At 43.9% G+C, this 14980-nt stretch overlaps 1 protein-coding gene across 1 annotated transcript in view; it reads left to right on the top strand.

Moving 5' to 3' along the window:
- The window catches only part of FUT8 (fucosyltransferase 8), a 584495-nt gene that overhangs the window by 228304 nt on the left and 341211 nt on the right, over positions 1–14980 (top strand). The window lies entirely within an intron of this gene.

The raw sequence follows: 14980 nt of genomic DNA, 5'->3' as shown, positions 1-14980 counted from the left end.
AACATAAGAGGCTCCATGTTTTCCATATGGTTTCTGGACTACTTGTACTCTTTATTTTGCAGTGCGATCACGCTCGTTTTTTTTTTTTCTTTATTTCATGTGGCAAGAAAAGTCCAGTTAGGAGTTCACAACGCTAATAGCTCTAACTTGACGTAATGCGAGACCCGTTGCATTGCAAATGCTTGTTTGTTTTATGTTTACTCGGAAAGGCTTTGCTGTGGGAAATATTAAGGTTTATTTGTTGGCCCTTTCGGCCTTACTTAATTTACAGAATCCACCATCCTTGTTCCAATTACCTGTTGTGATGAGATTTAGTAGAGGTTTGACACACGTTCTTCCCAAGCCTTTCGTGATGCTGCAGTGGGCTTTAATTTGGTCTTGACATTTCTCTTGGGTAGGACCTTCGAACCGATGCATAACTGCTCGCTGCACCTCTTGACAATAAAGACCATCGACCTCATTATGATCATGTCAACTTAGTGAATAAATGATCTTCAGGTATTTTTATCGCATCCACCGCATCACTTTTTTTCCTGCACAAGTTGGTCCTGAGGACTCGTGCAGCATTCTTCCTAAAAGTTGTGACTCCCTTCCACATCGGGCAATTCATCACTCTGTCAGTGTATGGCTCCCTGTCACCCCTCAAAAGAAAAGGAGAGGCTCCATCAGCTGGACCCCAAAAGGGCTTTGAGATTTTACATTATTCATTCCAAGGAACAACATGTAAACAATCGTCTTCTTGTGATTATTCCCTGGTTAAAGAAAATGAAAGACTTGCAGAAGAGGACCATGTTGAGGTGGCCAGTCTTCTACATCAAGATCTGCCGCATACTGGCCACATAAGCAACCCTCGCAAGGTCTGAAGTGTTTATAATTGACATCTGCCAGGGTGCGATGTGGGCATCGGTGTGCAGTTAAATGAAGCACTGCTGCCCTAACAGGTCCAGCGAGATATTTAGGTCTGAGTTCACCCCATGGAGAGTACTGCTTTGATATCTATTCTAAGGTGAAGATTTTTGGTTAGAAGTATCCATCAGAAGAACAATTTACATACCTTTGCTGACACTTTTTCTGGTGGATACCTTGTCTAATTAAGGATTCCTCACTGCCATCCCACATTCCCTCTGTGGAGTCACCTTTTTTTACATTTAGAAAGCCCCAAATTTAGTATTCAACTCACTGATGCCAGCAGTTGCTGATGCTCCATCTGAGGTTGTGGAAAGGGAAAAGAACTAAACTGATATCCCAATCTAATTGGCACCCAGTAAGTAAAAACAAAAGAAAATAGCACCGTGTCGTTCTGGTAGTGTGTGCATGCGTGGAGGGGCATGTGCACACATACGACACCAGGCCTGCACGGGCCAGAGGAATGTTGTGACCCTAGCAATGACTGCATCATTATTGCCTTTTTTTTCTTTCTTTTTTTTTGTTGGACAACGCTGCACAGCATCAGCAAAAAACATTGGCAAAGCCAATAGAGCAGTAGGGGAGATGTATTGACTTTCAGAGTTGCATGTTGTTATGTCACTTTCAGTCTTTGCTCCTGCTTCACCCTTCTGTATTAAGCACACCCCTTGCAGCCCCAGCCCCTCTGTTGTTGAGTACACTCACCTCTGTGTATTTTTTCCTATTTATTTAAAAGAAAGAATGCTTTCATATTTCTCTTTGGCATGAACGACTGGACATTATGTCCTCACCTTTCCCCACCATTGTCCTTTGTTTTATTTTGCATTGTGGCATATTATATTAAACATTTGAAGAACAATAAACGAACTACAGTGCTGGGGAGAGCCATCAAAAATGAAATGGATAGGGTAGGGTGACAAGGGCATTGGCAAGTAGTTGAGAGGAAATGGCAGTCAGGTGAGTGGGAGGGGGTAGGGCAGAGTACAGGGTGTGGTCAGGAGAAAAATGAGAGAGGAAAGCAGGTGCCTAATTATATAAGGACTTTACAACAGAACAGGGCAAACAAATTACCCAGAAGAAGGAAAGTACACCAGTGATTGCCCCTAATCTGGTAAGGTGTCCTGCATTGTCCTGGTTTTGTGCCAGTCTGAATTATCTTTGTTTCTTGTGTGAGGTTTAAGTCATTAACTGCACACATGTCTTTTGTTTGTGGTACAAGTCACCTAGCAAGAATCCTCTCACAGTAATGGCGTGGACAGCATGTCTCCTGATGACCGCAAGTTAACCCTCTAGGTGGTCCCTAGGGGGTTGCTGATATTGTAGATTCATTGATATATTATCTTGTGTATTATAGAAGAAATACATTTCTTTCTTTCTTTTGGTTTTTTAAAATGTAGATATTGGTGCCCACGCGTCATCTCCTCCTGTCCCATGTGAAACACAAGAGCCCAGCTTCATCTCTGTTGTTGTTTTCACCTCATCCCCACATTCTAGTATGATAGTTCCTGCAGTTTTATCTCATTAACCCTTATCCATGCCCTCTCTCAATAGTAGATCTGACTGCATGGCTAAAGATCCAAGAGGCCGGTCTGATGTGGTGCCTCTGTACATCTAAATGTCATGCATGTATTTTCAGGAGTCACCTGAAACAGCGGATGCACTGTCAGTGAAAACTTTTGTTAACAAAATAAAAAGCTTAATATGAGCTTAGATTCTGCCCATTACTTACCATTGGTTGGCTTCCATGTCACTCTTGTTTCTTTGCTTCTTATTGGTCAGCGCATCCTCCTTCCTCATAGGGCTTCAGTGTTTATCCCTGCAGTGGAGAATGTACTTAGTACAGTACCTGCAAGTACTTTTTTTACCTTCAACTTTGTCACACACTTTATAGGAGTGCATACCACTTTACAGTCCGTCTCCCTCCCGATCCTTCCTGCTGTCTGTTGTTGCTCCCTCCTCCCCCGCACCTCCCTCATGTTGCTTGCCCCCCTGCACTTTAAAACATTTTTTTAGACATATTGCAGAGCACTGCTGGCTGCTGTGAAACATGGCTAAAAGAAAAAAAGGCACTAGTAGGGAGTCAACGTTGGAGACGTCATAGTTCTTTTTCTCTTTACTTTAAGCCATGACACTCAGCAGCCCGCATTGCTGTGCACGTCTTAAAAAAATAAATTGGCAAAGCCATTAGATCTTGCACAGGGCAAACCCACTGACTTTGCCAATGCTTGTTGTTTCTGCCATAACCAGTTGCTGCGATGCATAGCATGATTTCCTGAACTTGACGTTTTTGTGTTTTGTGCATCAATGACCTGATGTTGGAGTGGGGACCTTCTGAACCCCACCAGTTCGTGCCTTTGTTCATGTACACAGGAGGCCTGGCAAACCGTAATCCCTCACTGGGACGGTTACTTGTAGGACCCCTACAGGCTCTGAAAAGTCTATTTGCCCACTCCCTATGGTGAGTCGGATTTGATCAGGTTGAGCTATTTTTAGCACCTACTTGAGTGAACTTATGCTGAATAAGAATAGTTGTTAAATCAAAAAGTGACTGAGCAATAAAGAGACCTTTAAGTCTTGGTTTTATATTGATAGGTTTGCTGTCTGTTCTAGGACAGAGGTCACATGTCAGTCTGTCTTGTTTGTCTTTTTACAAATTGTTTCTTATCTTATTCTGGGAAATTGTGTTTACATTTCTTTCTTTTAATGCAGTTAGAGGTTTTTGTCAAGTGAGCTGTCTGACAATCATTGGGAAACACAAGGCTGTGAGATGTCATTTATTTTTTTAATACACAAAATTTAAACATCTTGCAAATTAATAGTGCTAGTATTTCAGAATATATCGGGGAATTACGAAAGACATTTTTTTTCAGAAAAGAGAAGTGTGACGCAAACAAGGATTTAAATTGGAGCAAAACATTTCAGAACACTGCTTGGTGATGTGTGAATGGCAAATATTTGCAGAAACTCGATTTCCAACACTATACACTGTATAGTTTTTTCAGTTTTATCAGTAAAACCACATGTGAGTTGTAAGTGTTGTGGCCATTTCAGTGGAAAATCTGCTGATTGCAAGTAAGCGTGCTACCGCTTCATGCTTCAGGTAAGTATTCATCAAAGTGATAGGTCTTACATATGATTTGAGAAACATTCCTGCCCTAATGACAATGCGGTTAATCAACTAAGGTCCTATATGTGGCTAAATGTGTACTATATATAGGGAAACGTTTAGTCTATTAAATCAAACAAAAATGTTTTTTTGTACAGCTGACATGTTTAACTCACTTATTTGAAGGTGCTCTCATATGTGATAAAGAAGAAAACGACATCTCAGTGAATTAAAATATTTGCCCAGGATCACAAAATTTGAAACCAGTTTATGGGTCAAGAGCATTAATATTAGATTGAGTAGATTATTTAAGTCACTAGACCTGCAGCAACATTTTAATGATTTTTCGAGGCCTGCACCAGTATCCCACTCCACAAGATCCAACTCGTGCAGCTGGAGTGGGCGCTGTTCATAAGTGGCACCTTGCCCAAGCTCAGGAACGTCTTTGACTGAGGTCCAGCAGGTAATCCCCAGCCCTGTTCTTGTGCATACACTCCACCATAGTCTTTGAATCCGGTTAAGGCACGTAAATGAGGGGGGTATTCAGAACGATGGACCACTGGTCCGGTACGTTCCCACCATCAAGTTCTCTAGGCCTTGGAAGCATCCGGTAGGCTGCTGTGGTTTCTCCTGTTTGGACACTGCACTGGGAAGAAGACATAGCAGCTCTAGAAGCTGAAAAAAGCAGTGACCCCAAAAAACGGCGTGGTTCATTTAGACCAGGGTGGGCCAAAAGCACTGGATCATGCCAAGATTTTCAGGATTTCCACATAAGATACATGAATTTACTAAACTGAACTAAATTACAAAATTGTTGGTTATCCTCAAAAAGTGTGGCATCGATCCTCCTCCTTGGACGTATTCTAGACAACACGGTTAGGTTGTCACTTGCCCCTGCTTAACTTGATCTGCTAGTTTGTATAGTGCTCACTGCAGGTTCAATCCCTTTAGCACTTTGCTCCCTTGATCTGGCCACCTCAACCTAGTAGGCAGGATCTTAGTCATTGAGTTTTGACCAGGACTTTGGAGAGCTTTTGGGTTCCTCCAAATAGACGATCTGTTAGTAATTAAAAATAGAATTTGAAACTGGTCCCTGTCGGGCCCTATACTCATGTCCTTAACTTCACTGGCAAAAACATTGAGAAATTTCTGTGAAATAAAAGTACAAAATGTTAAGGTAACTGTTGCTGTTTATATTTCATGTTTTACTTAATGCTACATTCTTTATGAGCGTTAACTATTTCCAGGAGGTTGTGTTTCTGTAAATTCTCATGCAGCATATTACTCTTGTATAGTGCTTGCATTGAACTGAGTCGCCTCCCGGTGCTTATAACAAGCCACAATTGAGTACTCTAGAATGAGTTTGAAGGCAGTGTGACTCTCAGTACCTGCTGTCAGGAGGGCCAAAAGGTAGCACGAATACTTGGTCATCCAATCCCTGGCCTCTCTGTAGAGGGCAGAGGTCACTTAGTCTAGATGCATTTGTGATCCTGCGAAGGCTGTACACAGTTGTCAAATTATTGATGAGGTGAAAGTAAAAGAAAATGCAGTTCTTACAAGTGAGTTGGGCACATTGTGGGTTTGGGGGATGGTGAAGTGAAGGAGACGCAAGGGAATGCAGTCAGGAGAGAGTTAACAGAGGGTGCTAAAGAGGAAAGAGATGAGCCAAATGGTCGCGATGTAGAGAGAAAAAGGGCGAATATATGTAATGAGAGTTAACGTGGCGGGAGTGATTGAGACACACTGAGGACCACTCCTCTTACTGCAGGTCTTGAATGTTTAATTTACAATCTCATAAACATTTACAGTAATATTTACAACAAAATGAATGCTGTTAATCATTTGTCTTCAACAGGTAACACCCACTGACAAAGATAATAGTCCCGGCTGGCTTTAGGTGCATGCCAGTTGTGTTATGTATCTGAATGCAATAACAGAAAGCTCAGAGGAACCAAAATACTGGTTTGGTGGCACACTACGGGAATCCCAGAAATGTAGTTTACTTATTTAAGCCACACCCTTAATTACATAGACCACCCCCTTTAGAGACCACTCACTTTTTTCATCCCTCTCAAAAACCTGGTGTTGACCGTTAAGTACTTGATAAAGTGCAGTAAAAAAAATTGTAAATGTAAAAATGTAAATTAGCATTTGTATAGCGCACTACTCACCCGTTAGGGTCTCAAGGCGCTGTACTCATACCGCTATGGAACCCCTCCTGGCTTTTCCCTGTGAGGCGCCCACTCCTGAGCACCCCCAGGGTGAAGCCAGGCATCCAAGCGCTGTTGGGGCCGTTGTGGAGATTAAGCAAGCTATTGCCCAGAGTTGCAGAGTGGGACCCATGAATTAGATTAGGCACCGAGGCGAGAATTATCTGGTCAAGGGGAATTGAGCCCAAGACCTGCCGAAGCGGGACTTGAACCCTGGTCTTGAGCCAGATCTCTGCTTCAGGGTCTGCCGCTCTAACCATTGAGCCACACTTCTCTCAGTAAATTGAGACCATTAAGTGCAGGTACTTGGAATTCCATTTATGTGGTCTGGCAACACCAAATCTAGCAACACAAAAGGATGATGGGCGGAGTGCTGAACAATGCAAACACTCACCCCCAGTCACAGATCTGGGGATAATCCATCATTCCTTTGCTTACCATGCCACCACAGTTTGGACCTGGCCATATGCAAATCAGTCTTTACCCTGCTCCCCCTGGGAACAGTCCAGCCCGAACTGATAGGCCAAGTCTTCCCAGGACCGGAAACAAGCATCCTGGAAACGGTTTCAGGGTATCACCCTTTAGCAACCAGGCTAGCTTGAATCCAGTTGCACAGTGAGCACAGCAATGGTTAGCTAACAGCTGTCTGTAAGGGAGAGCTAAGAAATCCCTGGAACTGGCTTTTTCTGTATAGGCAGCTCAACAGCTGGCAAAAGTCTGTTTTGCCGGCAGCACTGAAGATCCTGCCAACAACTGCTTGTGGAGCAATGTAAAAACCCCAGGTCTTGTAGCAACGCAGGCATTCTCTATCGCTCTGTGTGTGGTGTGTGTGTGTCTATCCTGAAACTAGAGACCATGAAAGCATTAAAGTATTTCATAGTTCAGCAGACAAATGAATCCACTGCAGGGATCTGTGTTTGGCCTCATGGTTGAAGGTTCAAATCCTGACGTAGCCTTCCATTCTTCTGAGATGGATGAAATGAGTTCACAGGAGTCTGGTAATACCAACGCGTCTGTAATTCAGTGACAAGATGCCCACTGGGTTGAAGGTGTGCTTTACAAATACACATTGCTGTGTTATGCCAGTGACTCGTCTCTTGGTGTAATGGCAATGCACTGTTTAGTCATCTGGGGGTATGTTGAAAAATGGCGGCGCTTGCTGGGGGCACAGAAACAAACTGTGCTACTGACTGTAATAGTAGACGCTTTTGTGCCTTTCTTTTGGTCTTGAGTGCATTGAAAAGAGAAGACATATATCCATCCTAGGTCTATTGTGGTCGGTTGGTGCACTAACGGAATCTGTATTTCACATGGCTGGATCGCTGCACACTGCTCAGCATTTCATCTTTCAGGGGTTCAATAAAATGAGCACCATTTAGTTGGGTAACAATAACATCTGCACTTACCCGTCAAGACGCCCCATGTGGTGAGCTTTTAAGGGTGGTGGAAACTCATATTTGTTTTACCATACTTTGTGTGGCTTATACATACATGGGCTGGGCAGTATGTATGCTTGCACATGACCTTGTGGGGTCCCAGATATGGTTAGTTTGACCTTAAAATGGAGTTCTCTATGGGTCACGTCATTGTGTTCCGGTTTCCGGCGTGTCTCCTCCCACTCACTATGGCACTGTCACCAGGTGTTCTCTGGCTGCCAGCCTTACAGTGAAACTTGTTCCAGAGCCCCGAAGCCTCTGCAAGGCTCTCAGTCTGGATGGAGATAATGTAAATGGGACAAGAACATCCTCAGAATTTGTACCGACTCACTGAACAGGTTGAGGACATGATGGCGCGGTGGCGGAATGCGCGCCTCGACGGGTTAGCACTTGTGTAGTCTACCTTGGCCTGGTTTCCAAGCGACACGAGGAGTCAGTGGAAAAGTTTTCTTGGGCCATTTGCATCAGCACTCTCTTGGCCGATTCACAGAAGTATGTGTGAGTACACAAAGTAGTGTTACAGGAGTACTCTTTTACACATTCCTACATGCCTTCGCGCATTGACACCAAAACTAACAACTCCGTATTACTAAAAGTGCAGCGAGGGTGCAGTCCTTTGTGTTTATACTAATGGTATATAAATATTCCCTGATTAATCTATTTTATCCCCTGTTACTTTAGATGTTTGTGGTCGATTCACAAAGACGTGTAAGAATACACAAGAGTGCTATAGAAATACTCTTACGTGCATTGGTGAATCGACCCCCTTACTTGGGTTCACAACAGTTAGGTTTCCTATTAGCCCGCCGTACAGCGGCATAGTAGGGCCAGCAGAAAACATGATTTTTTTCTTTTTAATTTATTTATTTTTGTACAGCATTTGTATAACCAGGGGATGTTTCAGAATGCTAGGTTCAAGAAACCCAGACGTTGCTTGAAGATGAAGCCTTGGTTATTTTCCTCCTCATTTCAGCATGCTGCAAATACCTTTGCTTGCACAAAGAATTAATTTTATAGGGCGAACGCTGGAGCTTAAACACATATGGTTTTAGAACACTCTGTCAGATCACAGGAAATGCTGAAGACTGTCTATTTCATGGCTGCTGCCCTGTCCTTCAGGGGATCAAAGCTTTCTCCAGCATGCTCTTGGAGCACCAGATCTCTTCCTTGTGTAAGAAAAGTGAGACGCGTGTGCAGAGAACTCAACAAGCTGCAGCACGCACAGCTCCGCCCGACCTGTCACCTCTCCTGTCTGAAGAGGTCTCCCTCCCTCTGCAGTCTGAAGAGGTCTCTCCCCCACCTGCAGTCTGAAGAGTTCTTTCTCCCTCTATGGTTTAAAGAGGTCTGAAGAAGTTCTCCCACCTCTAGTCTAAAGAGGTCTCCCTGTCCCTTTCTAGTCTGAAGAGGTTCTCCCCTTCTCTAGTCTGAAGACCCCTCCCCCCCCACTCCTCCAGTCTGAAGTGGTTCTCCCCTTCTCTAGTCTGAAGACCCCTCCCCCCCCCACTCCTCCAGTCTGAAGAGGTCTCCCCTTCTCTAGTCTGAAGACCCCCCCCCCCCCCCCCCACTCCTCCAGTCTGAAGAGGTCTCCCTGCGGGAAACAGCCTTTACCACACAGCTGGAACCGCGCAGTACCTTTCCAACACAGGCTATACAACAAACGTGTCATTACCACGTGTTCCTTTACCACGCAAGTGGTTACAGCGACTTACTTTAGGGAATGTGTTGTTGGACTAGTGTTGGATTTTAAGTCCAACACCTTCCCTACTGTTCCACAGACTGGAGTTGCAATGGTAAATTATACTATTCCAAAGTCCAGCGCTTCCAGCGAGTCGTTGTAATGACTTGCGTGGTAAAGGACCACGTGGTAACGATTCCTTTGTTGTATTGCCCGCGTTGTAAAGGCATGCATGCTAAACACACGCGTGGCTCCGTCATGCAGTACCCCTCCGTGCCCCAGCCCAAGAGTGTGTTGCCTTTTCTGCCAATGATGCAACCCATCGATTTCATGGCCCTTCGATTGACTCCCAAAACTTCCAGGGCTGTCGGCCGCCTCCACTCTATAAGGCGCCCAAGTAGTTTTCTACACCCTGCTGCCAGTTCAACAGCACAAGTAACAAATGCTTTGCTCACAGCATGGCAGTGAGGCGTTTTATGTGGAGGTGCCCTCATAAAGAAGGCTTCAGCCCTCAAATCTTGTCCTGGCTCTAGTGCACTGCCAACAGCTTTTAGACCTTTGTGTTTTTGTGTTGCTAAGAAGTGAGAGAAAGAGCACAGCTTGGTGCTTAAGGAAACATCCTAATAAGTGGACCTCCAGAGCCATGGACAATTGAGGAATTAACTAACCATAGATTCATTGTTCTTCTTGTATTCCTTTACTCTTGCATTCCTTTATTCTTGCATTCCTTTATTCTTGTTCTGTGTATTTCGATAACGATATGTTGCTTATACATAATTGCATCTGTGCTAAGTGCTACCGGTTTGACGTATTGCTGTTTTTACTTATTAAATCAATGCAAAGATTTATATAAAGGAAACAGTCGAATTGGTTTATGCCTCAGTCTGTTTCTGTATCTTCTTAACTAGTCCTGCTGAAATGTGCCATCCCCATGGGACCTGTATGCTCTGAGAGGATGGCGCTCACGGCCATCAGTGCCCCTGTTCAGTGGTCACTGGGGGGTTTAATCAGGTGGGATATAGAAAAGGGGGTTGCTTTGAGATACCCTGTGTCAGTGCTTAGTTTGTAAATAAAGAGGTGCAGGTGCTCAAAGCCCTTCTCTCTACGCGGCTGCTGTAATTAAATCTGCCAGCACTGAGTATTGAGGCAGCTAATCCTGAAGCCATCTCGGGCCTCTTCAATCCATTTACGGCCACCCCTACCCCTTCAGCTCATCTTGCAGCTTTCTACTTTCTCCCATTGTGACGCTTTTTTGTTTTTCTCTTCTTTCCCATAAGTGTCTTTTGCTCGCAGCAAATGCTTGAGGCAGAAGAATAAGCCCCGGCCCGCACAAATAAGTGCCGGTGCTCAACTCCGGAAACAAGCACAAATTAAGCACTGCCCTGTGTCCAAGACCGTAGTAGCCTCTTGCACAGGGTCTTGGCTTAGTTCATTGCAACAGAGACTCATGACATGGTTTGTGTGTGCGTTGTGCAGAGACTCCTCTAGAAGCGCCTTCTGGCACACTGGTACAAATGAAGTTTAAATGGGGTTTTAGTGTACTAGTGTATGCAAAAACTGTACGTACAAATGACAGATCATCACAGAGTGTGGATCTGCCTCTGTTTACTTTTGCAGGAGGAGCTTGAAGCGACAGAAAACCACGGATATGTTTCACTCATGAGTTAAGTCAAAGGATGTGAATTCAGGAGCTCCCACGAGGAGTTAAAGGGGGTCCCACAACAGTGTGGGATTGTTGGGAACACCCACAAAGTTTGAACTTGGCGGTTCCCTAACATTCCCAATGATTTTAACACCCTATTTGCACATCAAACCTTAGTTGTAGAAAATACATTTAAAGTAACTGTGCAAGTAGGATGGCGGGGTATTGCCCCAAAACCTTTTATGTTTTCAGGGAGAGTAGGGAAGGAAATGATTTCAGTGGGGAGAAAAAGTCAGGGTCAAGAATGTGTGACACCGCACTTGAATCTTGAGTCTGCCTACACTCCACTGGAACATGAGACGGCGGATACTCCTGAAATGTAGGATTCTTAAACACTCTATAGAATCCTATAGCTTCAGTATTAAAATCATATGCATAAATCTGTGATGTGTAGACGTTCTTTTTTTTTTTTTTGTATGACTCAGGCCCTTAAAATCTGTTATTCAGTAGTATTTATAATTGGACCTCTGTCAGCATCTTTTCATGTGAGTTCGTTATGCTAATGGCTGCTATGACAGATGTGAAAATGTCAGCCGTGTTTATATGAGCTTCTGTGTTTTTTTTTTTTTTTTTTTTTTTTTTAAGTATAACAGATGTATTTTACCAGTGAGATGAAATGTTTTCCCAGATTATCCTTCTGATGACACCTCAGTACCATGCCGTGTTGATTTTGACGAACCTTCCTCCTGGAACTGTACAAGGAAACTATATCCCTCTGGTGCCGTACATAGCGACATCGCCAACGTGGTTACCGGGGCTAGACGGTGTGAAGAGCTATGTAGCTCCTAGCTTCAGAAATGTTCTTAAGATGCCTGTCAGCCTATGTCACCAGCTGAAAACTAACATCCCGAATTACAAGGCACTACAGGAATCCCATCTGCCAATATCCGTACCCAACAAAACAAGCATTGACAAAGCCAGTAGTTCTATGTTTAATATGCGAGGCATGTTTTAACATGGGAATTCGCAAACACTGCTTAGTGTGTTGCATAAAGGAGTGTTTTTATCATAGTAAAGCAAGCCCTAATGGCTTTGCCATAACTGGGAAAAGTGGTGGAAAAAGATTCCCTTATATGTGGAATTCATATAACAGTTAAACAATCTCAGTGTGGTGCATTCCAGGGGGAGCAGTTCTTAGAATGTGGTGAGATACACCAAACAGCCAGTAGCGTGTGGAGGCGAGAGAGATACTCAGCTATGTGGCATCACAGCCCACCCTCTTTATATTTTAAAGAATTGGTAACCTTAAGTTAGGTAAACAGCGGTGCTGTCAAGCAAGACCTATAAGGCAAATTCATTATCTTCAGTGTCGTCGATCTACGCAAACTAGTTTCAATGGGGAGTGTTTTTCCCTAAACTTCCCAAACCCAGCCCCCTCCCACTCTGCAGTGCATCGAATCTCTCTTGCAGTTTTTGAACTTTACAAACAGATCCTCTACTTCATATTTAATTTGATAACACCCAGTGCCGCCCTCAAGAAGTGTATCAGAGACATCGTTTAGGTAATAATCCTGACATGCAAATGTTTTTGGCTACTATACACTTAATTCCTCCCCCCTGCACCGCAAAAAGACCGCAATATCATGGTTTAAGTCTGGACTACATATATCGTCAGTCATGTTTACACCGTACTGACGGAAATCCACACTGTACTGCTCGGGCCAAGACAGAGGGCTATTTGAGGGTAATGCGCATAGTACTAGTGGCGTGATTCACGGATTGGATTATTGCACGCAGTCCAATACAGAGATGCCCAGACTGCTGCCACCATGGACTAAAGAGTATCCGCGTTGTCTGTGGTTGTACTCCTCGCTTCTGATGCCTTGGATCCATCAGTAGCAATTGTTTTCTTTCATTTTGTTTGATTAGAAATGAGAAACCACCATGGGGAGCGGTCACTTTTGCCTTCCCTGGATCATATCAGAAGATAGGCATTGAGGACATTTCCAGTTTGGCCGGATTGACGCCCTATCTGCATAACATACATTTGCATACAATGGCTCTAAATGGACCCCATTTGCATACCCAGTGGTTATTGCAATTATGCGCCCTCTGGACCTTCAGCATTGAACTGACCACCGGGACGGGCAAGGCAGATAAGAGAATGGTTTATATTACATTACTTTATTTACAAAATGAATTTCCGCTTGTTTGTTAAATTGAAACAGCGAATCAACTAGTTTCAGATGGTAGCTACTCCTTTCCTAAACAGATGCCTCAGCGTTTTCTTCACACTGCCCACCTCCCCCCACAGTTGGAAGCCCATCTGGAGTGAGGATACCTTTTTAGACCTGCATGCAATTTTTTTTGGCAGCAGCATAATTTATTAATCTAAAAACGCTGCGTGGTACACAGGAAAAAAAAAATCTGCATAATTATCTCAGATAATTTTTGCAATTCATTAAACGGAGTAACTGTGGGTCAGAGCAATGCAGAGAGGCAGGGACCCTAGCACAGAAGAGGCTTAACCAGCAAATAAAGAGGCGGCGTTATCTCAAGATGGATGTTTTGTGGCTTCCCATGCATCAATGTGTCCATCCTGGAGCAAATACTAACCATGTGATACTGTCATTACTTGGTCCATGCTTTTTATGAGGTTTCACCTAAAGTGGGTTATACTGTACCTAACTGGTGAGTATATCATAACTACAACAAACGCATCCCGCTCCTGGTCCAGATTCCTGTCTTCCCACCTTCTTTGACCCACTCACTGGGCAGCTTTCCTACTTACCATCAGGGTGGGACAACACTACTATTCTGTAAAGCAAAATTCAAAACACTTCTCTTGAAACTTAAAGGCTATAGCGTTTAAACATGTACCTGCCATGCATGAGCCTCACAATGGTAACCGAACGTGGCCTTACAATTTTCTGACTGGATTAGGACTGAGTGTCTTACTTGCCTGAAAAGGGTAGGAGACGCGTTGCTAGGCCACTGAAAGAGATGTGGTCCTCTGTTCTCTGGACCGCATCTGTTAGAAACTAGAGCACGAACTAAGGATGAGGTGATGCCTTTGCGAGATTTGTTGAATCAGGTAGTCTCAAACCTAAACTGAGTTTTTGAAGGTTGGCTTTCCTGCGCCGGTATTTTTGCAGCTTCTTTTGTAAGTGCAATAGTATTTATATATCGCTTACTACCCCTGACGAGGCATCGAAGCGCTTTTTGGCATTTTGTATGAACTGTGGTCAGAAACGTGGAAAGTTTATTGTGTGAACCAGAGGTCGTTCAATGAGATTTGCGGAGCTTCTTCCAGCCACTTGAGTGCTTGAAGAAAGAGAGATGTGGTCACATATTGGAAGGAGTATCACACCTTCCTATCTTCTGGATCCTGGGGATGGTACAAAGTAAGCGTTTGAGCGTCCCGAGCTGAGCCAGTCAGTGGTTTTCAGGCAAGCTTAAAAGGGCTGAGATAGCTGGATTTCTGGAAGCTACACAGAAAACTCAAGAACAGTCTCTCAGTAGGAGCACCAGGCAGGTAAAGTCCTGATCACCGAGGTGACTTGTGGTGCTGAGGCGAGACCCAATGACAGCTTCTTTTTCTAGGATCATCACGAAGTTTCTTAGGATAGGCGAGCCTAGGTTTTTTTCCCCCAATGGGTAGACGTGGCTGGTTTGCTACATTTCAGTATGTCATCATGGTTGAGATTCGTCGTTAGATTGTTGTTGATCATTGAGTTATCTTGGTCCTAGGAGCAGAGATTCTAGCTACACCTGGAAGGGTTGCATCTTCAGGGTGATCGGAGTTTTGTCTGCATAGTTGTAAAAGGTTAAGCCATAAACCTGGCTCGAGTGTGCAAGTGGTTTCAGTTGTCATTTTTATAGGTAAAACGGAACTGATCCACAAATCTCTGGGCTGACATATTCCACAATCACTAATAAATGTCTCAATTGGGAAGTAAAAGAGCATTTGTGCTTTAATGTTGTCCATAAAAATATGAAGTGCTC

This window comes from Pleurodeles waltl, chromosome 9, assembly GCF_031143425.1.
Source record: "Pleurodeles waltl isolate 20211129_DDA chromosome 9, aPleWal1.hap1.20221129, whole genome shotgun sequence".
In the NCBI taxonomy this organism is placed as follows: domain Eukaryota; kingdom Metazoa; phylum Chordata; class Amphibia; order Caudata; family Salamandridae; genus Pleurodeles; species Pleurodeles waltl.
Note: the sequence above shows the minus strand (reverse complement) of the source record. Positions and strands in the feature narration are given on the sequence as shown.